This window comes from Balaenoptera acutorostrata, chromosome 12 (genome assembly GCF_949987535.1).
Source record: "Balaenoptera acutorostrata chromosome 12, mBalAcu1.1, whole genome shotgun sequence".
In the NCBI taxonomy this organism is placed as follows: domain Eukaryota; kingdom Metazoa; phylum Chordata; class Mammalia; order Artiodactyla; family Balaenopteridae; genus Balaenoptera; species Balaenoptera acutorostrata.
In genome coordinates, this window is record NC_080075.1 from 22,587,065 (window position 1) to 22,614,609 (window position 27,545).

The window sequence follows — 27,545 nt, forward strand, 5'->3', positions numbered from 1 at the left end:
CATATTTCCACAATGAAACCTCAGTCATATTCCCTGCCCACAGGGTTCCACATTCAAACCTCAGTCATCTTCCCAGGACACAGGTGTCCAGAAACAAACCTCATTCATTTTGCCAGGCCACAGGTTTCGACCATCAAACCTCAGACATGTTCCCAGGCCACAGGGTTCCAGAACCAAACCGTTCTCATGTTCCCCGACCACAGGGTTCCACAATCCACTGATGTCATGTTCCCAGGCCACAGGGTTCCAGAATCAATCCTCAGTTATGTTCCTAGGCTACAGGGTTCCAGAATAAAACCTCAGTCATATTCCCAGTCCACAGGGTTCCAGAACCAAGCCTCTGTCAGCTTCCCAGGGCACAGTATTCCACAATCTAAACAGATGTCATGTTCCGAGGCCACAGGTTTCCAGAATCACGCCTCAGTCATGTTCCCAGGCCACAGGGATCCAGAATCAAACCTCAGTCATGGTCCCAGGACACAGGGTTCCAGAATAAACCCTCAGTCATGTTCCCTGGACACAGGTTCCAAAAATAAAACCCCAGTCATGTTTCCAGGCCACAGGGTTCCAGAATCAATCCTCAGTTATGTTCCCAGGCTACAGCGTTCCAGAATAAAACCTCAGTCATAATCCCAGTCCACAGAGTTCCAGAACCAAGCCTCAGTCAGGTTCCCAGGGCACAGTATTCCACAATCTAAACAGATGTCATGTTCCCAGGCCACAGGTTTCCAGAATCACGCTTCAGTCATGTTCCCAGTCCACAGGGATCCAGAATCAAACCTCAGTCATGGTCCCAGGACACAGGTTCCAGAGTAAACCCTCAGTCATGTTCCCTGGACACAGGTTCCAAAAATAAAACCCCAGGCATATTCCCAGGCCACAGGGTTCCACAATTAAACCTCAGTCATATTCCCAGGCCAGAGGGTTCCACAATCAAACCTTAGTCCTGTTGCCAGGCCACGGTTCCACCATCAAGCCTCAGTCATGTTCCCAGGCCAGAGTGTTCCACAATCAAACCTAAGTCATCTTGCCAGGCCCAGGATTCCACCATCAAACCTCATTCCTGTTGCCAGGCCACAGGATTCCACCATCAAACCTCAGTCATATTCCCAGACCACAGGTTTCCAGAATCAAACCGATTTCATGTTCCCAGGCAACAGGGTACCAGAATCCAAACCGATGTCATGTTCCCAGGCCACAGGATTCCACAATCTAACATCAGTCATGTTCCGAGGCCAATGGTTTCCAGAATCAAACCTCAGTCATATTCCCAGGCCAGAGGGTTCCACAATCAAACCTCAGTCCTGTTGCCAGGCCACGGTTCCACCATCAAGCCTCAGTCATGTTCCCAGGCCAGAGTGTTCCACAATCAAACCTAAGTCATCTTGCCAGGCCCAGGATTCCACCATCAAACCTCATTCCTCTTGCCAGGCCACAGGCTTCCACCATCAAGCCTCAGTCATTTTCCCAAACCTGAGGGTTCCACAATCAAACCTCTGTCATGTTGCCAGGCCACAGGGTTCCACCAACAAACCTCAGTCATGTTCCCAGGCCACAGGGTTCCAGTATCAGGCCTCAGTCATGTTCCCAGCGCACAGGTTTCTGCAATCAAATCAGAGTCAAGTTCCCAGGCCACAGGGTTCCAGAATCAAGCCTCAGTCATGTTGCCAGGCCACAGGGTACCACCATCACACCTCAGTCATGTTCCCAGGCCACAGGGTTCCAGAAGCAAACCTCAGTCATGTTCCCAGGCCAAAGGGTTTCAGAATCAAACCACACTCATGTTCCCAGGCCAGAGGGTTCCACAGTCAAACCTCAGTCATGTTCCCAGGCCACAGGATTCCCCAATCTAACATCAGTCATATTCCCAGACCAATGGTTTACAGAATCAAACCTCAATCATGTTCCCAGGACACAGGGTTCCAGAATCAAACCAATGTCAAGTTCCCAGGCCATGGGTTTCCATCGAGGCCACAGTCATATTTCCAGGGCACAGGGTCCAACAATCAAACCTCAGTCATGTTGCCAGTCCCCAGGTTTCTGCCATCAAACCTCAGTCAAGTTACCAGGCCACAGGGTTCCCGAATCAAGCCTCAGTCATTTGGCCAGGCCAGAGTGTTCCACCATCAAACCTCACTCATGACCCCAGGCCACATATTTCCACAATGAAACCTCAGTCATTTTCCCAGGCCACAGGTATCCAGAATCAAACCTCAGTCCTATTCCCAGGACACATGGTTTCAGAATCAAACCTTAGTCATGTTCCCAGGCCACAGGTGTCCAGAATCAAACCGATTTCATGTTCCCAGGCAACAGGGTACCAGAATCCAAACCGATGTCATGTTCCCAGGACACAGGGTCCCAGATTCAAACCTCAGTCATGTTCCCAGGACACAGGTGTCCAGAATCAAACCTCAGTCATGTTTCCAGGGAACAGGGTTCCAGAACCAAACCTCAGTCATGTTCCCAGGCCAAAGGGTTTCAAAATCAAACCACAGTCATGTTCCCAGGCCAGAGGGTTCCACAGTCAAACCTCAGTCATGTTCCCAGGCCACAGGGTTCCAGAATGCAAGGGAAGTCATGTTCCCAGGCCACAGGGTTCCAGAATCAATCCTCAGTTATGTTGCCAGGCTACAGGGTTCCAGAATAAAACCTCAGTCATGTTCCCAGTCCACAGGGTTCCAGAACCTTGCCTCAGTCAGGTTCCCAGGGCACAGTATTCCACAATCTAAACAGATGTCATGTTCCCAGGTCACAGGTTTCCAGAATCACGCCTCAGTCATGTTGCCAGGCCACAGGGTACCACCATCAAGCCTCAGTCATATTCCCAGGACATATGGTTCCAGAATCAAACCTCAGCCATGTTCGCAGGCCACAGGATTCCACCGTCAAACCTCAGTCTTGTTCCCAGGACAAAACTGTCCAGAATCAAACCTCAGTCATGTTCCCAGGGAACAGGGTTCCAGAAACAAACCTCAGTCATGTTGTCAGGCCACAGGTGTCCAGAATCAAACCGATTTCATGTTCCCAGGCAACAGGGTACCAGAATCCAAACCGATGTCATGTTCCCAGGACACAGGGTCCCAGATTCAAACCTCAGTCATGTTCCCAGGACACAGGTGTCCAGAATCAAACCTCAGTCATGTTTCCAGGGAACAGGATTCCAGAACCAAACCTCAGTCATGTTCCCAGGCCAAAGGGTTTCAAAATCAAACCACAGTCATGTTCCCAGGCCAGAGGGTTCCACAGTCAAACCTCAGTCATGTTCCCAGGCCACAGGGTTCCAGAATGCAAGGGAAGTCATGTTCCCAGGCCACAGGGTTCCAGAATCAATCCTCAGTTATGTTGCCAGGCTACAGGGTTCCAGAATAAAACCTCAGTCATGTTCCCAGTCCACAGGGTTCCAGAACCTTGCCTCAGTCAGGTTCCCAGGGCACAGTATTCCACAATCTAAACAGATGTCATGTTCCCAGGCCACAGGTTTCCAGAATCACGCTTCAGTCATGTTCCCAGGCCACAGGGATCCAGAATCAAACCTCAGTCATGGTCCCAGGACACAGGTTCCAGAGTAAACCCTCAGTCATGTTCCCTGGACACAGGTTCCAAAAATAAAACCCCAGGCATATTCCCAGGCCACAGGGTTCCACAATTAAACCTCAGTCATATTCCCAGGCCAGAGGGTTCCACAATCAAACCTTAGTCCTGTTGCCAGGCCACGGTTCCACCATCAAGCCTCAGTCATGTTCCCAGGCCAGAGTGTTCCACAATCAAACCTAAGTCATCTTGCCAGGCCCAGGATTCCTCCATCAAACCTCATTCATGTTGCCAGGCCACAGGATTCCACCATCAAACCTCAGTCATATTCCCAGACCACAGGTTTCCAGAATCAAACCGATTTCATGTTCCCAGGCAACAGGGTACCAGAATCCAAACCGATGTCATGTTCCCAGGCCACAGGATTCCACAATCTAACATCAGTCATGTTCCGAGGCCAATGGTTTCCAGAATCAAACCTCAGTCATATTCCCAGGCCAGAGGGTTCCACAATCAAACCTCAGTCCTGTTGCCAGGCCACGGTTCCACCATCAAGCCTCAGTCATGTTCCCAGGCCAGAGTGTTCCACAATCAAACCTAAGTCATCTTGCCAGGCCCAGGATTCCACCATCAAACCTCATTCCTGTTGCCAGGCCACAGGCTTCCACCATCAAGCCTCAGTCATTTTCCCAAACCTGAGGGTTCCACAATCAAACCTCTGTCATGTTGCCAGGCCACAGGGTTCCACCAACAAACCTCAGTCATGTTCCCAGGCCACAGGGTTCCAGTATCAGGCCTCAGTCATGTTCCCAGTGCACAGGTTTCTGCAATCAAATCAGAGTCAAGTTCCCAGGCCACAGGGTTCCAGAATCAAGCCTCAGTCATGTTGCCAGGCCACAGGGTACCACCATCACACCTCAGTCATGTTCCCAGGAAACAGGGTTCCAGAATCAAACCAATGTCATGTTCCCAGGCCACGGGGTTCCAGTATCAGGCCTCAGTCATGTTCCCAGTGCACAGGTTTCTGCAATCAAATCAGAGTCACGTTCCCATGCCACAGGGTTCAAGAATCAAGCCTCAGTCATGTTCCCAGGCCACAGGGTTCCAGAAGCAAACCTCAGTCATGTTCCCAGGCCAAAGGTTTTCAGAATCAAACCACAGTCATGTTCCCAGGCCAGAGGGTTCCACAGTCAAACCTCAGTCATGTTCCCAGGCCACAGGATTCCCCAATCTAACATCAGTCATATTCCCAGACCAATGGTTTACAGAATCAAACCTCAATCATGTTCCCAGGACACAGGGTTCCAGAATCAAACCAATGTCAAATTCCCAGGCCATGGGTTTCCATCTAGGCCACAGTCATATTTACAGGGCACAGGGTCCAACAATCAAACCTCAGTCATGTTGCCAGTCCCCAGGTTTCTGCCATCAAACCTCAGTCAAGTTCCCAGGCCACAGGGTTCCCGAATCAAGCCTCAGTCATTTGGCCAGGCCAGAGTGTTCCACCATCAAACCTCACTCATGACCCCAGGCCACATATTTCCACAATGAAACCTCAGTCATTTTCCCAGGCCACAGGTGTCCAGAATCAAACCTCAGTCCTCTTCCCAGGACACATGGTTTCAGAATCAAACCTCAGTCATGTTCCCAGGCCACAGGGTTCCAGAATGCAAGGGAAGTCATGTTCCCAGGCCACAGGGTTCCAGAACCTTGCCTCAGTCAGGTTCCCAGGGCACAGTATTCCACAATCTAAACAGATGTCATGTTCCCAGGTCACAGGTTTCCAGAATCACGCCTCAGTCATGTTGCCAGGCCACAGGGTACCACCATCAAGCCTCAGTCATATTCCCAGGACATATGGTTCCAGAATCAAACCTCAGCCATGTTCGCAGGCCACAGGATTCCACCGTCAAACCTCAGTCTTGTTCCCAGGAGAAAACTGTCCAGAATCAAACCTCAGTCATGTTCCCAGGGAACAGGGTTCCAGAAACAAACCTCAGTCATGTTGTCAGGCCACAGGTTTCCACCATCAAACCTCAGACATGTTCCCAGGCCACAGGGTTCCAGAATGAAACCGTTCTCATGTTCCCAGACCACAGGGTTCCACAATCCACTGATGTCATGTTCCCAGGCCACAGGGTTCCAGAATCACGCCTCTGTTATGTTCCCAGGCTACAGGGTTCCAGAAGAAAACCTCAGTCATATTCCCAGTGCACAGGGTTCCAGAACCAAGCCTCAGTCAGGTTCCCAGGGCACAGTATTCCACAATCTAAACAGATGTCATGTTCCCAGGCCACAGGTTTCCAGAATCACGCTTCAGTCATGTTCCCAGGCCACAGGGATCCAGAATCAAACCTCAGTCATGGTCCCAGGACACAGGGTTCCAGAGTAAACCCTCAGTCATGTTCCCTGGACACAGGTTCCAAAAATAAAACCCCAGGCATATTCCCAGGCCACAGGGTTCCACAATTAAACCTCAGTCATATTCCCAGGCCAGAGGGTTCCACAATCAAACCTTAGTCCTGTTGCCAGGCCACGGTTCCACCATCAAACCTCAGTCATATTCCCAGACCACAGGTTTCCAGAATCAAACCGATTTCATGTTCCCAGGCAACAGGGTACCAGAATCCAAACCGATGTCATGTTCCCAGGCCACAGGATTCCACAATCTAACATCAGTCATGTTCCGAGGCCAATGGTTTCCAGAATCAAACCTCAGTCATATTCCCAGGCCAGAGTGTTCCACAATCAAACCTCAGTCCTGTTGCCAGGACACGGTTCCACCATCAAGCCTCAGTCATGTTCCCAGGCCAGAGTGTTCCACAATCAAACCTAAGTCATCTTGCCAGGCCCAGGATTCCACCATCAAACCTCATTCCTGTTGCCAGGCCACAGGCTTCCACCATCAAGCCTCAGTCATTTTCCCAAAACTGAGGGTTCCACAATCAAACCTCTGTCATGTTGCCAGGCCACAGGGTTCCACCAACAAACCTCAGTCATGTTCCCAGGCCACAGGGTTCCAGTATCAGGCCTCAGTCATGTTCCCAGTGCATAGGTTTCTGCAATCAAATCAGAGTCAAGTTCCCAGGCCACAGGGTTCCAGAAGCAAACCTCAGTCATGTTCCCAGGCCAAAGGGTTTCAGAATCAAACCACAGTCATGTTCCCAGGCCAGAGGGTTCCACAGTCAAACCTCAGTCATGTTCCCAGGCCACAGGGTTCCAGAATGCAAGGGAAGTCATGTTCCCAGGCCACAGGGTTCCAGAATCAATCCTCAGTTATGTTGCCAGGCTACAGGGTTCCAGAATAAAACCTCAGTCATGTTCCCAGTCCACAGGGTTCCAGAACCTTGCCTCAGTCAGGTTCCCAGGGCACAGTATTCCACAATCTAAACAGATGTCATGTTCCCAGGTCACAGGTTTCCAGAATCACGCCTCAGTCATGTTGCCAGGCCACAGGGTACCACCATCAAGCCTCAGTCATATTCCCAGGACATATGGTTCCAGAATCAAACCTCAGCCATGTTCGCAGGCCACAGGATTCCACCGTCAAACCTCAGTCTTGTTCCCAGGACAAAACTGTCCAGAATCAAACCTCAGTCATGTTCCCAGGGAACAGGGTTCCAGAAACAAACCTCAGTCATGTTGTCAGGCCACAGGTTTCCACCATCAAACCTCAGACATGTTCCCAGGCCACAGGGTTCCAGAATGAAACTGTTCTCATGTTCCCAGACCACAGGGTTCCACAATCCACTGATGTCATGTTCCCAGGCCACAGGGTTCCAGAATCACGCCTCTGTTATGTTCCCAGGCTACAGGGTTCCAGAAGAAAACCTCAGTCATATTCCCAGTGCACAGGGTTCCAGAACCAAGCCTCAGTCAGGTTCCCAGGGCACAGTATTCCACAATCTAAACAGATGTCATGTTCCCAGGCCACAGGTTTCCAGAATCACGCCTCAGTCATGTTCCCAGGCCACAGGGATCCAGAATCAAGCCTCAGTCATGTTGCCAGGCCATAGGGTACCACCATCAAACCTCAGTCATATTCCCAGGCCACAGGTTTCCAGAATCAACCGATTTCATGTTCCCAGGCAACAGGGTACCAGAATCCCAACCGATGTCATGTTCCCAGGCCACAGGATTCCACCATCTAACATCAGTCATGTTCCCAGGCCAATGGTTTCCAGAATCAAACCTCAGTCATATTCCCAGGCCACATGGTTCCAGAATCAAGCTTCAGTCATGTTGCCAGGCCACAGGGTTCTTCCATCAAACCTCAGTCATGTTCCCAGGCCACAGGATTCCACAATCTAACATCAGTCATGTTCCCAGACCAATGGTTTACAGAATCAAACCTCAATCATGTTCCCAGGACACAGGGTTCCAGAATCAAACCAATGTCAAGTTCCCAGGCCATGGGTTTCCATCTAGGCCACAGTCCTGTTTCCAGGGCACAGGGATCCACAATCAAACCTCAGTCATGTTGCCAGTCCACAGGTTTCTGCCATCAAACCTCAGTCAAGTTCCCAGGCCACAGGGTTCCCGAATCATGCCTCAGTCATTTGGCCAGGCCAGAGTGTTCCACCATCAAACCTCACTCATGACCCCAGGCACATATTTCCACAATGAAACCTCAGTCATATTCCCTGCCCACAGGGTTCCACATTGAAACCTCAGTCATCTTCCCAGGACACAGGTGTCCAGAAACAAACCTCATTCATTTTGCCAGGCCACAGGTTTCGACCATCAAACCTCAGACATGTTCCCAGGCCACAGGGTTCCAGAACCAAACCGTTCTCATGTTCCCCGACCACAGGGTTCCACAATCCACTGATGTCATGTTCCCAGGCCACAGGGTTCCAGAATCAATCCTCAGTTATGTTCCTAGGCTACAGGGTTCCAGAATAAAACCTCAGTCATATTCCCAGTCCACAGGGTTCCAGAACCAAGCCTCTGTCAGCTTCCCAGGGCACAGTATTCCACAATCTAAACAGATGTCATGTTCCGAGGCCACAGGTTTCCAGAATCACGCCTCAGTCATGTTCCCAGGCCACAGGGATCCAGAATCAAACCTCAGTCATGGTCCCAGGACACAGGGTTCCAGAATAAACCCTCAGTCATGTTCCCTGGACACAGGTTCCAAAAATAAAACCCCAGTCATGTTTCCAGGCCACAGGGTTCCAGAATCAATCCTCAGTTATGTTCCCAGGCTACAGCGTTCCAGAATAAAACCTCAGTCATAATCCCAGTCCACAGAGTTCCAGAACCAAGCCTCAGTCAGGTTCCCAGGGCACAGTATTCCACAGTCTAAACAGATGTCATGTTCCCAGGCCACAGGTTTCCAGAATCACGCTTCAGTCATGTTCCCAGGCCACAGGGATCCAGAATCAAACCTCAGTCATGGTCCCAGGACACAGGGTTCCAGAGTAAACCCTCAGTCATGTTCCCTGGACACAGGTTCCAAAAATAAAACCCCAGGCATATTCCCAGGCCACAGGGTTCCACAATTAAACCTCAGTCATATTCCCAGGCCAGAGGGTTCCACAATCAAACCTTAGTCCTGTTGCCAGGCCACGGTTCCACCATCAAGCCTCAGTCATGTTCCCAGGCCAGAGTGTTCCACAATCAAACCTAAGTCATCTTGCCAGGCCCAGGATTCCACCATCAAACCTCATTCCTGTTGCCAGGCCACAGGATTCCACCATCAAACCTCAGTCATATTCCCAGACCACAGGTTTCCAGAATCAAACCGATTTCATGTTCCCAGGCAACAGGGTACCAGAATCCAAACCGATGTCATGTTCCCAGGCCACAGGATTCCACAATCTAACATCAGTCATGTTCCGAGGCCAATGGTTTCCAGAATCAAACCTCAGTCATATTCCCAGGCTTGAGGGTTCCACAATCAAACCTCAGTTCTGTTGCCAGGCCACGGTTCCACCATCAAGCCTCAGTCATGTTCCCAGGCCAGAGTGTTCCACAATCAAACCTAAGTCATCTTGCCAGGCCCAGGATTCCACCATCAAACCTCAGTCCTGTTGCCAGGCCACAGGCTTCCACCATCAAGCCTCAGTCATGTTCCCAAACCTGAGGGTTCCACCAACAAACCTCAGTCATGTTCCCAGGCCACAGGGTTCCAGTATCAGGCCTCAGTCATGTTCCCAGTGCACAGGTTTCTGCAATCAAATCAGAGTCAAGTTCCCAGGCCACAGGGTTCCAGAATCAAGCCTCAGTCACGTTGCCAGGCCACAGGGTACCACCATCACACCTCAGTCATGTTCCCAGGCCACAGGGTTCCAGAAGCAAACCTCAGTCATGTTCCCAGGCCAGAGGGTTCCACAGTCAAACCTCAGTCATGTTCCCAGGCCACAGGATTCCCCAATCTAACATCAGTCATATTCCCAGACCAATGGTTTACAGAATCAAACCTCAATCATGTTCCCAGGACACAGGGTTCCAGAATCAAACCAATGTCAAGTTCCAGGCCATGGGTTTCCATCTAGGCCACAGTCATATTTACAGGGCACAGGGTCCAACAATCAAACCTCAGTCATGTTGCCAGTCCCCAGGTTTCTGCCATCAAACCTCAGTCAAGTTCCCAGGCCACAGGGTTCCCGAATCAAGCCTCAGTCATTTGGCCAGGCCAGAGTGTTCCACCATCAAACCTCACTCATGACCCCAGGCCACATATTTCCACAATGAAACCTCAGTCATTTTCCCAGGCCACAGGTATCCAGAATCAAACCTCAGTCCTATTCCCAGGACACATGGTTTCAGAATCAAACCTTAGTCATGTTCCCAGGCCACAGGTGTCCAGAATCAAACCGATTTCATGTCCCCAGGCAACAGGGTACCAGAATCCAAACCGATGTCATGTTCCCAGGACACAGGGTCCCAGATTCAAACCTCAGTCATGTTCCCAGGACACAGGTGTCCAGAATCAAACCTCAGTCATGTTTCCAGGGAACAGGGTTCCAGAACCAAACCTCAGTCATGTTCCCAGGCCAAAGGGTTTCAAAATCAAACCACCGTCATGTTCCCAGGCCAGAGGGTTCCACAGTCAAACCTCAGTCATGTTCCCAGGCCACAGGGTTCCAGAATGCAAGGGAAGTCATGTTCCCAGGCCACAGGGTTCCAGAATCAATCCTCAGTTATGTTGCCAGGCTACAGGGTTCCAGAATAAAACCTCAGTCATGTTCCCAGTCCACAGGGTTCCAGAACCTTGCCTCAGTCAGGTTCCCAGGGCACAGTATTCCACAATCTAAACAGATGTCATGTTCCCAGGTCACAGGTTTCCAGAATCACGCCTCAGTCATGTTGCCAGGCCACAGGGTACCACCAGCAAGCCTCAGTCATATTCCCAGGACATATGGTTCCAGAATCAAACCTCAGCCATGTTCGCGGGCCACAAGATTCCACCGTCAAACCTCAGTCTTGTTCCCAGGAGAAAACTGTCCAGAATCAAAGCTCAGTCATGTTCCCAGGGAACAGGGTTCCAGAAACAAACCTCAGTCATGTTGTCAGGCCACAGGTTTCCACCATCAAACCTCAGACATGTTCCCAAGCCACAGGGTTCCAGAATGAAACCGTTCTCATGTTCCCAGACCACAGGGTTCCACAATCCACTGATGTCATGTTCCCAGGCCACAGGGTTCCAGAATCACGCCTCTGTTATGTTCCCAGGCTACAGGGTTCCAGAAGAAAACCTCAGTCATATTCCCAGTGCACAGGGTTCCAGAACCAAGCCTCAGTCAGGTTCCCAGGGCACAGTATTCCACAATCTAAACAGATGTCATGTTCCCAGGCCACAGGTTTCCAGAATCACGCCTCAGTCATGTTCCCAGGCCACAGGGATCCAGAATCAAGCCTCAGTCATGTTGCCAGGCCATAGGGTACCACCATCAAACCTCAGTCATATTCCCAGGCCACAGGTTTCCAGAATCAACCGATTTCATGTTCCCAGGCAACAGGGTACCAGAATCCCAACCGATGTCATGTTCCCAGGCCACAGGATTCCACCATCTAACATCAGTCATGTTCCCAGGCCAATGGTTTCCAGAATCAAACCTCAGTCATATTCCCAGGCCACATGGTTCCAGAATCAAGCTTCAGTCATGTTGCCAGGCCACAGGGTTCTTCCATCAAACCTCAGTCATGTTCCCAGGCCACAGGATTCCACAATCTAACATCAGTCATGTTCCCAGACCAATGGTTTACAGAATCAAACCTCAATCATGTTCCCAGGACACAGGGTTCCAGAATCAAACCAATGTCAAGTTCCCAGGCCATGGGTTTCCATCTAGGCCACAGTCCTGTTTCCAGGGCACAGGGATCCACAATCAAACCTCAGTCATGTTGCCAGTCCACAGGTTTCTGCCATCAAACCTCAGTCAAGTTCCCAGGCCACAGGGTTCCCGAATCATGCCTCAGTCATTTGGCCAGGCCAGAGTGTTCCACCATCAAACCTCACTCATGACCCCAGGCACATATTTCCACAATGAAACCTCAGTCATATTCCCTGCCCACAGGGTTCCACATTCAAACCTCAGTCATCTTCCCAGGACACAGGTGTCCAGAAACAAACCTCATTCATTTTGCCAGGCCACAGGTTTCGACCATCAAACCTCAGACATGTTCCCAGGCCACAGGGTTCCAGAACCAAACCGTTCTCATGTTCCCCGACCACAGGGTTCCACAATCCACTGATGTCATGTTCCCAGGCCACAGGGTTCCAGAATCAATCCTCAGTTATGTTCCTAGGCTACAGGGTTCCAGAATAAAACCTCAGTCATATTCCCAGTCCACAGGGTTCCAGAACCAAGCCTCTGTCAGCTTCCCAGGGCACAGTATTCCACAATCTAAACAGATGTCATGTTCCGAGGCCACAGGTTTCCAGAATCACGCCTCAGTCATGTTCCCAGGCCACAGGGATCCAGAATCAAACCTCAGTCATGGTCCCAGGACACAGGGTTCCAGAATAAACCCTCAGTCATGTTCCCTGGACACAGGTTCCAAAAATAAAACCCCAGTCATGTTTCCAGGCCACAGGGTTCCAGAATCAATCCTCAGTTATGTTCCCAGGCTACAGCGTTCCAGAATAAAACCTCAGTCATAATCCCAGTCCACAGAGTTCCAGAACCAAGCCTCAGTCAGGTTCCCAGGGCACAGTATTCCACAGTCTAAACAGATGTCATGTTCCCAGGCCACAGGTTTCCAGAATCACGCTTCAGTCATGTTCCCAGGCCACAGGGATCCAGAATCAAACCTCAGTCATGGTCCCAGGACACAGGGTTCCAGAGTAAACCCTCAGTCATGTTCCCTGGACACAGGTTCCAAAAATAAAACCCCAGTAATATTCCCAGGCCTCAGGGTTCCACAATTAAACCTCAGTCATATTCCCAGGCCAGAGGGTTCCACAATCAAACCTTAGTCCTGTTGCCAGGCCACGGTTCCACCATCAAACCTCAGTCATATTCCCACACCACAGGTTTCCAGAATCAAACCGATTTCATGTTCCCAGGCAACAGGGTACCAGAATCCAAACCGATGTCATGTTCCCAGGCCACAGGATTCCACAATCTAACATCAGTCATGTTCCGAGGCCAATGGTTTCCAGAATCAAACCTCAGTCATATTCCCAGGCCAGAGGGTTCCACAATCAAACCTCAGTCCTGTTGCCAGGCCACGGTTCCACCATCAAGCCTCAGTCATGTTCCCAGGCCAGAGTGTTCCACAATCAAACCTAAGTCATCTTGCCAGGCCCAGGATTCCACCATCAAACCTCATTCCTCTTGCCAGGCCACAGGCTTCCACCATCAAGCCTCAGTCATTTTCCCAAACCTGAGGGTTCCACAATCAAACCTCTGTCATGTTGCCAGGCCACAGGGTTCCACCAACAAACCTCAGTCATGTTCCCAGGCCACAGGGTTCCAGTATCAGGCCTCAGTCATGTTCCCAGCGCACAGGTTTCTGCAATCAAATCAGAGTCAAGTTCCCAGGCCACAGGGTTCCAGAATCAAGCCTCAGTCATGTTGCCAGGCCACAGGGTACCACCATCACACCTCAGTCATGTTCCCAGGCCACAGGGTTCCAGAAGCAAACCTCAGTCATGTTCCCAGGCCAAAGGGTTTCAGAATCAAACCACACTCATGTTCCCAGGCCAGAGGGTTCCACAGTCAAACCTCAGTCATGTTCCCAGGCCACAGGATTCCCCAATCTAACATCAGTCATATTCCCAGACCAATGGTTTACAGAATCAAACCTCAATCATGTTCCCAGGACACAGGGTTCCAGAATCAAACCAATGTCAAGTTCCCAGGCCATGGGTTTCCATCGAGGCCACAGTCATATTTCCAGGGCACAGGGTCCAACAATCAAACCTCAGTCATGTTGCCAGTCCCCAGGTTTCTGCCATCAAACCTCAGTCAAGTTACCAGGCCACAGGGTTCCCGAATCAAGCCTCAGTCATTTGGCCAGGCCAGAGTGTTCCACCATCAAACCTCACTCATGACCCCAGGCCACATATTTCCACAATGAAACCTCAGTCATTTTCCCAGGCCACAGGTATCCAGAATCAAACCTCAGTCCTATTCCCAGGACACATGGTTTCAGAATCAAACCTTAGTCATGTTCCCAGGCCACAGGTGTCCAGAATCAAACCGATTTCATGTTCCCAGGCAACAGGGTACCAGAATCCAAACCGATGTCATGTTCCCAGGACACAGGGTCCCAGATTCAAACCTCAGTCATGTTCCCAGGACACAGGTGTCCAGAATCAAACCTCAGTCATGTTTCCAGGGAACAGGATTCCAGAACCAAACCTCAGTCATGTTCCCAGGCCAAAGGGTTTCAAAATCAAACCACAGTCATGTTCCCAGGCCAGAGGGTTCCACAGTCAAACCTCAGTCATGTTCCCAGGCCACAGGGTTCCAGAATGCAAGGGAAGTCATGTTCCCAGGCCACAGGGTTCCAGAATCAATCCTCAGTTATGTTGCCAGGCTACAGGGTTCCAGAATAAAACCTCAGTCATGTTCCCAGTCCACAGGGTTCCAGAACCTTGCCTCAGTCAGGTTCCCAGGGCACAGTATTCCACAATCTAAACAGATGTCATGTTCCCAGGTCACAGGTTTCCAGAATCACGCCTCAGTCATGTTGCCAGGCCACAGGGTACCACCATCAAGCCTCAGTCATATTCCCAGGACATATGGTTCCAGAATCAAACCTCAGCCATGTTCGCAGGCCACAGGATTCCACCGTCAAACCTCAGTCTTGTTCCCAGGACAAAACTGTCCAGAATCAAACCTCAGTCATGTTCCCAGGGAACAGGGTTCCAGAAACAAACCTCAGTCATGTTGTCAGGCCACAGGTTTCCACCATCAAACCTCAGACATGTTCCCAGGCCACAGGGTTCCAGAATGAAACCGTTCTCATGTTCCCAGACCACAGGGTTCCACAATCCACTGATGTCATGTTCCCAGGCCACAGGGTTCCAGAATCACGCCTCTGTTATGTTCCCAGGCTACAGGGTTCCAGAAGAAAACCTCAGTCATATTCCCAGTGCACAGGGTTCCAGAACCAAGCCTCAGTCAGGTTCCCAGGGCACAGTATTCCACAATCTAAACAGATGTCATGTTCCCAGGCCACAGGTTTCCAGAATCACGCCTCAGTCATGTTCCCAGGCCACAGGGATCCAGAATCAAGCCTCAGTCATGTTGCCAGGCCATAGGGTACTACCATCAAACCTCAGTCATATTCCCAGGCCACAGGTTTCCAGAATCAACCGATTTCATGTTCCCAGGCAACAGGGTACCAGAATCCCAACCGATGTCATGTTCCCAGGCCACAGGATTCCACCATCTAACATCAGTCATGTTCCCAGGCCAATGGTTTCCAGAATCAAACCTCAGTCATATTCCCAGGCCACATGGTTCCAGAATCAAGCTTCAGTCATGTTGCCAGGCCACAGGGTTCTTCCATCAAACCTCAGTCGTGTTCCCAGGCCACAGGATTCCACAATCTAACATCAGTCATGTTCCCAGACCAATGGTTTACAGAATCAAACCTCAATCATGTTCCCAGGACACAGGGTTCCAGAATCAAACCAATGTCAAGTTCCCAGGCCATGGGTTTCCATCTAGGCCACAGTCCTGTTTCCAGGGCACAGGGATCCACAATCAAACCTCAGTCATGTTGCCAGTCCACAGGTTTCTGCCATCAAACCTCAGTCAAGTTCCCAGGCCACAGGGTTCCCGAATCATGCCTCAGTCATTTGGCCAGGCCAGAGTGTTCCACCATCAAACCTCACTCATGACCCCAGGCACATATTTCCACAATGAAACCTCAGTCATATTCCCTGCCCACAGGGTTCCACATTCAAACCTCAGTCATCTTCCCAGGACACAGGTGTCCAGAAACAAACCTCATTCATTTTGCCAGGCCACAGGTTTCGACCATCAAACCTCAGACATGTTCCCAGGCCACAGGGTTCCAGAACCAAACCGTTCTCATGTTCCCCGACCACAGGGTTCCACAATCCACTGATGTCATGTTCCCAGGCCACAGGGTTCCAGAATCAATCCTCAGTTATGTTCCTAGGCTACAGGGTTCCAGAATAAAACCTCAGTCATATTCCCAGTCCACAGGGTTCCAGAACCAAGCCTCTGTCAGCTTCCCAGGGCACAGTATTCCACAATCTAAACAGATGTCATGTTCCGAGGCCACAGGTTTCCAGAATCACGCCTCAGTCATGTTCCCAGGCCACAGGGATCCAGAATCAAACCTCAGTCATGGTCCCAGGACACAGGGTTCCAGAATAAACCCTCAGTCATGTTCCCTGGACACAGGTTCCAAAAATAAAACCCCAGTCATGTTTCCAGGCCACAGGGTTCCAGAATCAATCCTCAGTTATGTTCCCAGGCTACAGCGTTCCAGAATAAAACCTCAGTCATAATCCCAGTCCACAGAGTTCCAGAACCAAGCCTCAGTCAGGTTCCCAGGGCACAGTATTCCACAGTCTAAACAGATGTCATGTTCCCAGGCCACAGGTTTCCAGAATCACGCTTCAGTCATGTTCCCAGGCCACAGGGATCCAGAATCAAACCTCAGTCATGGTCCCAGGACACAGGGTTCCAGAGTAAACCCTCAGTCATGTTCCCTGGACACAGGTTCCAAAAATAAAACCCCAGTAATATTCCCAGGCCTCAGGGTTCCACAATTAAACCTCAGTCATATTCCCAGGCCAGAGGGTTCCACAATCAAACCTTAGTCCTGTTGCCAGGCCACGGTTCCACCATCAAACCTCAGTCATATTCCCAGACCACAGGTTTCCAGAATCAAACCGATTTCATGTTCCCAGGCAACAGGGTACCAGAATCCAAACCGATGTCATGTTCCCAGGCCACAGGATTCCACAATCTAACATCAGTCATGTTCCGAGGCCAATGGTTTCCAGAATCAAACCTCAGTCATATTCCCAGGCCAGAGGGTTCCACAATCAAACCTCAGTCCTGTTGCCAGGCCACGGTTCCACCATCAAGCCTCAGTCATGTTCCCAGGCCAGAGTGTTCCACAATCAAACCTAAGTCATCTTGCCAGGCCCAGGATTCCACCATCAAACCTCATTCCTGTTGCCAGGCCACAGGCTTCCACCATCAAGCCTCAGTCATTTTCCCAAACCTGAGGGTTCCACAATCAAACCTCTGTCATGTTGCCAGGCCACAGGGTTCCACCAACAAACCTCAGTCATGTTCCCAGGCCACAGGGTTCCAGTATCAGGCCTCAGTCATGTTCCCAGCGCACAGGTTTCTGCAATCAAATCAGAGTCAAGTTCCCAGGCCACAGGGTTCCAGAATCAAGCCTCAGTCATGTTGCCAGGCCACAGGGTACCACCATCACACCTCAGTCATGTTCCCAGGCCACAGGGTTCCAGAAGCAAACCTCAGTCATGTTCCCAGGCCAAAGGGTTTCAGAATCAAACCACAGTCATGTTCCCAGGCCAGAGGGTTCCACAGTCAAACCTCAGTCATGTTCCCAGGCCACAGGATTCCCCAATCTAACATCAGTCATATTCCCAGACCAATGGTTTACAGAATCAAACCTCAATCATGTTCCCAGGACACAGGGTTCCAGAATCAAACCAATGTCAAGTTCCCAGGCCATGGGTTTCCATCGAGGCCACAGTCATATTTCCAGGGCACAGGGTCCAACAATCAAACCTCAGTCATGTTGCCAGTCCCCAGGTTTCTGCCATCAAACCTCAGTCAAGTTACCAGGCCACAGGGTTCCCGAATCAAGCCTCAGTCATTTGGCCAGGCCAGAGTGTTCCACCATCAAACCTCACTCATGACCCCAGGCCACATATTTCCACAATGAAACCTCAGTCATTTTCCCAGGCCACAGGTATCCAGAATCAAACCTCAGTCCTATTCCCAGGACACATGGTTTCAGAATCAAACCTTAGTCATGTTCCCAGGCCACAGGTGTCCAGAATCAAACCGATTTCATGTTCCCAGGCAACAGGGTACCAGAATCCAAACCGATGTCATGTTCCCAGGACACAGGGTCCCAGATTCAAACCTCAGTCATGTTCCCAGGACACAGGTGTCCAGAATCAAACCTCAGTCATGTTTCCAGGGAACAGGATTCCAGAACCAAACCTCAGTCATGTTCCCAGGCCAAAGGGTTTCAAAATCAAACCACAGTCATGTTCCCAGGCCAGAGGGTTCCACAGTCAAACCTCAGTCATGTTCCCAGGCCACAGGGTTCCAGAATGCAAGGGAAGTCATGTTCCCAGGCCACAGGGTTCCAGAATCAATCCTCAGTTATGTTGCCAGGCTACAGGGTTCCAGAATAAAACCTCAGTCATGTTCCCAGTCCACAGGGTTCCAGAACCTTGCCTCAGTCAGGTTCCCAGGGCACAGTATTCCACAATCTAAACAGATGTCATGTTCCCAGGTCACAGGTTTCCAGAATCACGCCTCAGTCATGTTGCCAGGCCACAGGGTACCACCATCAAGCCTCAGTCATATTCCCAGGACATATGGTTCCAGAATCAAACCTCAGCCATGTTCGCAGGCCACAGGATTCCACCGTCAAACCTCAGTCTTGTTCCCAGGACAAAACTGTCCAGAATCAAACCTCAGTCATGTTCCCAGGGAACAGGGTTCCAGAAACAAACCTCAGTCATGTTGTCAGGCCACAGGTTTCCACCATCAAACCTCAGACATGTTCCCAGGCCACAGGGTTCCAGAATGAAACCGTTCTCATGTTCCCAGACCACAGGGTTCCACAATCCACTGATGTCATGTTCCCAGGCCACAGGGTTCCAGAATCACGCCTCTGTTATGTTCCCAGGCTACAGGGTTCCAGAAGAAAACCTCAGTCATATTCCCAGTGCACAGGGTTCCAGAACCAAGCCTCAGTCAGGTTCCCAGGGCACAGTATTCCACAATCTAAACAGATGTCATGTTCCCAGGCCACAGGTTTCCAGAATCACGCCTCAGTCATGTTCCCAGGCCACAGGGATCCAGAATCAAGCCTCAGTCATGTTGCCAGGCCATAGGGTACTACCATCAAACCTCAGTCATATTCCCAGGCCACAGGTTTCCAGAATCAACCGATTTCATGTTCCCAGGCAACAGGGTACCAGAATCCCAACTGATGTCATGTTCCCAGGCCACAGGATTCCACCATCTAACATCAGTCATGTTCCCAGGCCAATGGTTTCCAGAATCAAACCTCAGTCATATTCCCAGGCCACATGGTTCCAGAATCAAGCTTCAGTCATGTTGCCAGGCCACAGGGTTCTTCCATCAAACCTCAGTCATGTTCCCAGGCCACAGGATTCCACAATCTAACATCAGTCATGTTCCCAAACCAATGGTTTACAGAATCAAACCTCAATCATGTTCCCAGGACACAGGGTTCCAGAATCAAACCAATGTCAAGTTCCCAGGCCATGGGTTTCCATCTAGGCCACAGTCCTGTTTCCAGGGCACAGGGATCCACAATCAAACCTCAGTCATGTTGCCAGTCCACAGGTTTCTGCCATCAAACCTCAGTCAAGTTCCCAGGCCACAGGGTTCCCGAATCACGCCTCAGTCATTTGGCCAGGCCAGAGTGTTCCACCATCAAACCTCACTCATGACCCCAGGCACATATTTCCACAATGAAACCTCAGTCATATTCCCTGCCCACAGGGTTCCACATTCAAACCTCAGTCATCTTCCCAGGACACAGGTGTCCAGAAACAAACCTCATTCATTTTGCCAGGCCACAGGTTTCGACCATCAAACCTCAGACATGTTCCCAGGCCACAGGGTTCCAGAACCAAACCGTTCTCATGTTCCCCGACCACAGGGTTCCACAATCCACTGATGTCATGTTCCCAGGCCACAGGGTTCCAGAATCAATCCTCAGTTATGTTCCTAGGCTACAGGGTTCCAGAATAAAACCTCAGTCATATTCCCAGTCCACAGGGTTCCAGAACCAAGCCTCTGTCAGCTTCCCAGGGCACAGTATTCCACAATCTAAACAGATGTCATGTTCCGAGGCCACAGGTTTCCAGAATCACGCCTCAGTCATGTTCCCAGGCCACAGGGATCCAGAATCAAACCTCAGTCATGGTCCCAGGACACAGGGTTCCAGAATAAACCCTCAGTCATGTTCCCTGGACACAGGTTCCAAAAATAAAACCCCAGTCATGTTTCCAGGCCACAGGGTTCCAGAATCAATCCTCAGTTATGTTCCCAGGCTACAGCGTTCCAGAATAAAACCTCAGTCATAATCCCAGTCCACAGAGTTCCAGAACCAAGCCTCAGTCAGGTTCCCAGGGCACAGTATTCCACAGTCTAAACAGATGTCATGTTCCCAGGCCACAGGTTTCCAGAATCACGCTTCAGTCATGTTCCCAGGCCACAGGGATCCAGAATCAAACCTCAGTCATGGTCCCAGGACACAGGGTTCCAGAGTAAACCCTCAGTCATGTTCCCTGGACACAGGTTCCAAAAATAAAACCCCAGTAATATTCCCAGGCCTCAGGGTTCCACAATTAAACCTCAGTCATATTCCCAGGCCAGAGGGTTCCACAATCAAACCTTAGTCCTGTTGCCAGGCCACGGTTCCACCATCAAACCTCAGTCATATTCCCAGACCACAGGTTTCCAGAATCAAACCGATTTCATGTTCCCAGGCAACAGGGTACCAGAATCCAAACCGATGTCATGTTCCCAGGCCACAGGATTAAACAATCTAACATCAGTCATGTTCCGAGGCCAATGGTTTCCAGAATCAAACCTCAGTCATATTCCCAGGCCAGAGGGTTCCACAATCAAACCTCAGTCCTGTTGCCAGGCCACGGTTCCACCATCAAGCCTCAGTCATGTTCCCAGGCCAGAGTGTTCCACAATCAAACCTAAGTCATCTTGCCAGGCCCAGGATTCCACCATCAAACCTCATTCCTGTTGCCAGGCCACAGGCTTCCACCATCAAGCCTCAGTCATTTTCCCAAACCTGAGGGTTCCACAATCAAACCTCTGTCATGTTGCCAGGCCACAGGGTTCCACCAACAAACCTCAGTCATGTTCCCAGGCCACAGGGTTCCAGTATCAGGCCTCAGTCATGTTCCCAGCGCACAGGTTTCTGCAATCAAATCAGAGTCAAGTTCCCAGGCCACAGGGTTCCAGAATCAAGCCTCAGTCATGTTGCCAGGCCACAGGGTACCACCATCACACCTCAGTCATGTTCCCAGGCCACAGGGTTCCAGAAGCAAACCTCAGTCATGTTCCCAGGCCAAAGGGTTTCAGAATCAAACCACACTCATGTTCCCAGGCCAGAGGGTTCCACAGTCAAACCTCAGTCATGTTCCCAGGCCACAGGATTCCCCAATCTAACATCAGTCATATTCCCAGACCAATGGTTTACAGAATCAAACCTCAATCATGTTCCAAGGACACAGGGTTCCAGAATCAAACCAATGTCAAGTTCCCAGGCCATGGGTTTCCATCGAGGCCACAGTCATATTTCCAGGGCACAGGGTCCAACAATCAAACCTCAGTCATGTTGCCAGTCCCCAGGTTTCTGCCATCAAACCTCAGTCAAGTTCCCAGGCCACAGGGTTCCCGAATCAAGCCTCAGTCATTTGGCCAGGCCAGAGTGTTCCACCATCAAACCTCACTCATGACCCCAGGCCACATATTTCCACAATGAAACCTCAGTCATTTTCCCAGGCCACAGGTATCCAGAATCAAACCTCAGTCCTATTCCCAGGACACATGGTTTCAGAATCAAACCTTAGTCATGTTCCCAGGCCACAGGTGTCCAGAATCAAACCGATTTCATGTTCCCAGGCAACAGGGTACCAGAATCCAAACCGATGTCATGTTCCCAGGACACAGGGTCCCAGATTCAAACCTCAGTCATGTTCCCAGGACACAGGTGTCCAGAATCAAACCTCAGTCATGTTTCCAGGGAACAGGATTCCAGAACCAAACCTCAGTCATGTTCCCAGGCCAAAGGGTTTCAAAATCAAACCACAGTCATGTTCCCAGGCCAGAGGGTTCCACAGTCAAACCTCAGTCATGTTCCCAGGCCAGAGGGTTCCACAGTCAAACCTCAGTCATGTTCCCAGGCCACAGGGTTCCAGAATGCAAGGGAAGTCATGTTCCCAGGCCACAGGGTTCCAGAATCAATCCTCAGTTATGTTGCCAGGCTACAGGGTTCCAGAATAAAACCTCAGTCATGTTCCCAGTCCGCAGGGTTCCAGAACCTTGCCTCAGTCAGGTTCCCAGGGCACAGTATTCCACAATCTAAACAGATGTCATGTTCCCAGGTCACAGGTTTCCAGAATCACGCCTCAGTCATGTTGCCAGGCCACAGGGTACCACCATCAAGCCTCAGTCATATTCCCAGGACATATGGTTCCAGAATCAAACCTCAGCCATGTTCGCAGGCCACAGGATTCCACCGTCAAACCTCAGTCTTGTTCCCAGGACAAAACTGTCCAGAATCAAACCTCAGTCATGTTCCCAGGGAACAGGGTTCCAGAAACAAACCTCAGTCATGTTGTCAGGCCACAGGTTTCCACCATCAAACCTCAGACATGTTCCCAGGCCACAGGGTTCCAGAATGAAACCGTTCTCATGTTCCCAGACCACAGGGTTCCACAATCCACTGATGTCATGTTCCCAGGCCACAGGGTTCCAGAATCACGCCTCTGTTATGTTCCCAGGCTACAGGGTTCCAGAAGAAAACCTCAGTCATATTCCCAGTGCACAGGGTTCCAGAACCAAGCCTCAGTCAGGTTCCCAGGGCACAGTATTCCACAATCTAAACAGATGTCATGTTCCCAGGCCACAGGTTTCCAGAATCACGCCTCAGTCATGTTCCCAGGCCACAGGGATCCAGAATCAAGCCTCAGTCATGTTGCCAGGCCATAGGGTACTACCATCAAACCTCAGTCATATTCCCAGGCCACAGGTTTCCAGAATCAACCGATTTCATGTTCCCAGGCAACAGGGTACCAGAATCCCAACCGATGTCATGTTCCCAGGCCACAGGATTTCACCATCTAACATCATTCATGTTCCCAGGCCAATGGTTTCCAGAATCAAACCTCAGTCATATTCCCAGGCCACATGGTTCCAGAATCAAGCTTCAGTCATGTTGCCAGGCCACAGGGTTCTTCCATCAAACCTCAGTCATGTTCCCAGGCCACAGGATTCCACAATCTAACATCAGTCATGTTCCCAGACCAATGGTTTACAGAATCAAACCTCAATCATGTTCCCAGGACACAGGGTTCCAGAATCAAACCAATGTCAAGTTCCCAGGCCATGGGTTTCCATCTAGGCCACAGTCCTGTTTCCAGGGCACAGGGATCCACAATCAAACCTCAGTCATGTTGCCAGTCCACAGGTTTCTGCCATCAAACCTCAGTCAAGTTCCCAGGCCCCAGGGTTCCCGAATCAAGCCTCAGTCATTTGGCCAGGCCAGAGTGTTCCACCATCAAACCTCACTCATGACCCCAGGCACATATTTCCACAATGAAACCTCAGTCATATTCCCTGCCCACAGGGTTCCACATTCAAACCTCAGTCATCTTCCCAGGACACAGGTGTCCAGAAACAAACCTCATTCATTTTGCCAGGCCACAGGTTTCGACCATCAAACCTCAGACATGTTCCCAGGCCACAGGGTTCCAGAACCAAACCGTTCTCATGTTCCCCGACCACAGGGTTCCACAATCCACTGATGTCATGTTCCCAGGCCACAGGGTTCCAGAATCAATCCTCAGTTATGTTCCTAGGCTACAGGGTTCCAGAATAAAACCTCAGTCATATTCCCAGTCCACAGGGTTCCAGAACCAAGCCTCTGTCAGCTTCCCAGGGCACAGTATTCCACAATCTAAACAGATGTCATGTTCCGAGGCCACAGGTTTCCAGAATCACGCCTCAGTCATGTTCCCAGGCCACAGGGATCCAGAATCAAACCTCAGTCATGGTCCCAGGACACAGGGTTCCAGAATAAACCCTCAGTCATGTTCCCTGGACACAGGTTCCAAAAATAAAACCCCAGTCATGTTTCCAGGCCACAGGGTTCCAGAATCAATCCTCAGTTATGTTCCCAGGCTACAGCGTTCCAGAATACAACCTCAGTCATAATCCCAGTCCACAGAGTTCCAGAACCAAGCCTCAGTCAGGTTCCCAGGGCACAGTATTCCACAGTCTAAACAGATGTCATGTTCCCAGGCCACAGGTTTCCAGAATCACGCTTCAGTCATGTTCCCAGGCCACAGGGATCCAGAATCAAACCTCAGTCATGGTCCCAGGACACAGGGTTCCAGAGTAAACCCTCAGTCATGTTCCCTGGACACAGGTTCCAAAAATAAAACCCCAGTAATATTCCCAGGCCTCAGGGTTCCACAATTAAACCTCAGTCATATTCCCAGGCCAGAGGGTTCCACAATCAAACCTTAGTCCTGTTGCCAGGCCACGGTTCCACCATCAAACCTCAGTCATATTCCCAGACCACAGGTTTCCAGAATCAAACCGATTTCATGTTCCCAGGCAACAGGGTACCAGAATCCAAACCGATGTCATGTTCCCAGGCCACAGGATTCCACAATCTAACATCAGTCATGTTCCGAGGCCAATGGTTTCCAGAATCAAACCTCAGTCATATTCCCAGGCCAGAGGGTTCCACAATCAAACCTCAGTCCTGTTGCCAGGCCACGGTTCCACCATCAAGCCTCAGTCATGTTCCCAGGCCAGAGTGTTCCACAATCAAACCTAAGTCATCTTGCCAGGCCCAGGATTCCACCATCAAACCTCATTCCTCTTGCCAGGCCACAGGCTTCCACCATCAAGCCTCAGTCATTTTCCCAAACCTGAGGGTTCCACAATCAAACCTCTGTCATGTTGCCAGGCCACAGGGTTCCACCAACAAACCTCAGTCATGTTCCCAGGCCACAGGGTTCCAGTATCAGGCCTCAGTCATGTTCCCAGCGCACAGGTTTCTGCAATCAAATCAGAGTCAAGTTCCCAGGCCACAGGGTTCCAGAATCAAGCCTCAGTCATGTTGCCAGGCCACAGGGTACCACCATCACACCTCAGTCATGTTCCCAGGCCACAGGGTTCCAGAAGCAAACCTCAGTCATGTTCCCAGGCCAAAGGGTTTCAGAATCAAACCACAGTCATGTTCCCAGGCCAGAGGGTTCCACAGTCAAACCTCAGTCATGTTCCCAGGCCACAGGATTCCCCAATCTAACATCAGTCATATTCCCAGACCAATGGTTTACAGAATCAAACCTCAATCATGTTCCCAGGACACAGGGTTCCAGAATCAAACCAATGTCAAGTTCCCAGGCCATGGGTTTCCATCGAGGCCACAGTCATATTTCCAGGGCACAGGGTCCAACAATCAAACCTCAGTCATGTTGCCAGTCCCCAGGTTTCTGCCATCAAACCTCAGTCAAGTTCCCAGGCCACAGGGTTCCCGAATCAAGCCTCAGTCATTTGGCCAGGCCAGAGTGTTCCACCATCAAACCTCACTCATGACCCCAGGCCACATATTTCCACAATGAAACCTCAGTCATTTTCCCAGGCCACAGGTATCCAGAATCAAACCTCAGTCCTATTCCCAGGACACATGGTTTCAGAATCAAACCTTAGTCATGTTCCCAGGCCACAGGTGTCCAGAATCAAACCGATTTCATGTTCCCAGGCAACAGGGTACCAGAATCCAAACCGATGTCATGTTCCCAGGACACAGGGTCCCAGATTCAAACCTCAGTCATGTTCCCAGGACACAGGTGTCCAGAATCAAACCTCAGTCATGTTTCCAGGGAACAGGATTCCAGAACCAAACCTCAGTCATGTTCCCAGGCCAAAGGGTTTCAAAATCAAACCACAGTCATGTTCCCAGGCCAGAGGGTTCCACAGTCAAACCTCAGTCATGTTCCCAGGCCACAGGGTTCCAGAATGCAAGGGAAGTCATGTTCCCAGGCCACAGGGTTCCAGAATCAATCCTCAGTTATGTTGCCAGGCTACAGGGTTCCAGAATAAAACCTCAGTCATGTTCCCAGTCCACAGGGTTCCAGAACCTTGCCTCAGTCAGGTTCCCAGGGCACAGTATTCCACAATCTAAACAGATGTCATGTTCCCAGGTCACAGGTTTCCAGAATCACGCCTCAGTCATGTTGCCAGGCCACAGGGTACCACCATCAAGCCTCAGTCATATTCCCAGGACATATGGTTCCAGAATCAAACCTCAGCCATGTTCGCAGGCCACAGGATTCCACCGTCAAACCTCAGTCTTGTTCCCAGGACAAAACTGTCCAGAATCAAACCTCAGTCATGTTCCCAGGGAACAGGGTTCCAGAAACAAACCTCAGTCATGTTGTCAGGCCACAGGTTTCCACCATCAAACCTCAGACATGTTCCCAGGCCACAGGGTTCCAGAATGAAACCGTTCTCATGTTCCCAGACCACAGGGTTCCACAATCCACTGATGTCATGTTCCCAGGCCACAGGGTTCCAGAATCACGTCTCTGTTATGTTCCCAGGCTACAGGGTTCCAGAAGAAAACCTCAGTCATATTCCCAGTGCACAGGGTTCCAGAACCAAGCCTCAGTCAGGTTCCCAGGGCACAGTATTCCACAATCTAAACAGATGTCATGTTCCCAGGCCACAGGTTTCCAGAATCACGCCTCAGTCATGTTCCCAGGCCACAGGGATCCAGAATCAAGCCTCAGTCATGTTGCCAGGCCATAGGGTACTACCATCAAACCTCAGTCATATTCCCAGGCCACAGGTTTCCAGAATCAACCGATTTCATGTTCCCAGGCAACAGGGTACCAGAATCCCAACCGATGTCATGTTCCCAGGCCACAGGATTCCACCATCTAACATCAGTCATGTTCCCAGGCCAATGGTTTCCAGAATCAAACCTGAGTCATATTCCCAGGCCACATGGTTCCAGAATCAAGCTTCAGTCATGTTGCCAGGCCACAGGGTTCTTCCATCAAACCTCAGTCGTGTTCCCAGGCCACAGGATTCCACAATCTAACATCAGTCATGTTCCCAGACCAATGGTTTACAGAATCAAACCTCAATCATGTTCCCAGGACACAGGGTTCCAGAATCAAACCAATGTCAAGTTCCCAGGCCATGGGTTTCCATCTAGGCCACAGTCCTGTTTCCAGGGCACAGGGATCCACAATCAAACCTCAGTCATGTTGCCAGTCCACAGGTTTCTGCCATCAAACCTCAGTCAAGTTCCCAGGCCACAGGGTTCCCGAATCATGCCTCAGTCATTTGGCCAGGCCAGAGTGTTCCACCATCAAACCTCACTCATGACCCCAGGCACATATTTCCACAATGAAACCTCAGTCATATTCCCTGCCCACAGGGTTCCACATTCAAACCTCAGTCATCTTCCCAGGACACAGGTGTCCAGAAACAAACCTCATTCATTTTGCCAGGCCACAGGTTTCGACCATCAAACCTCAGACATGTTCC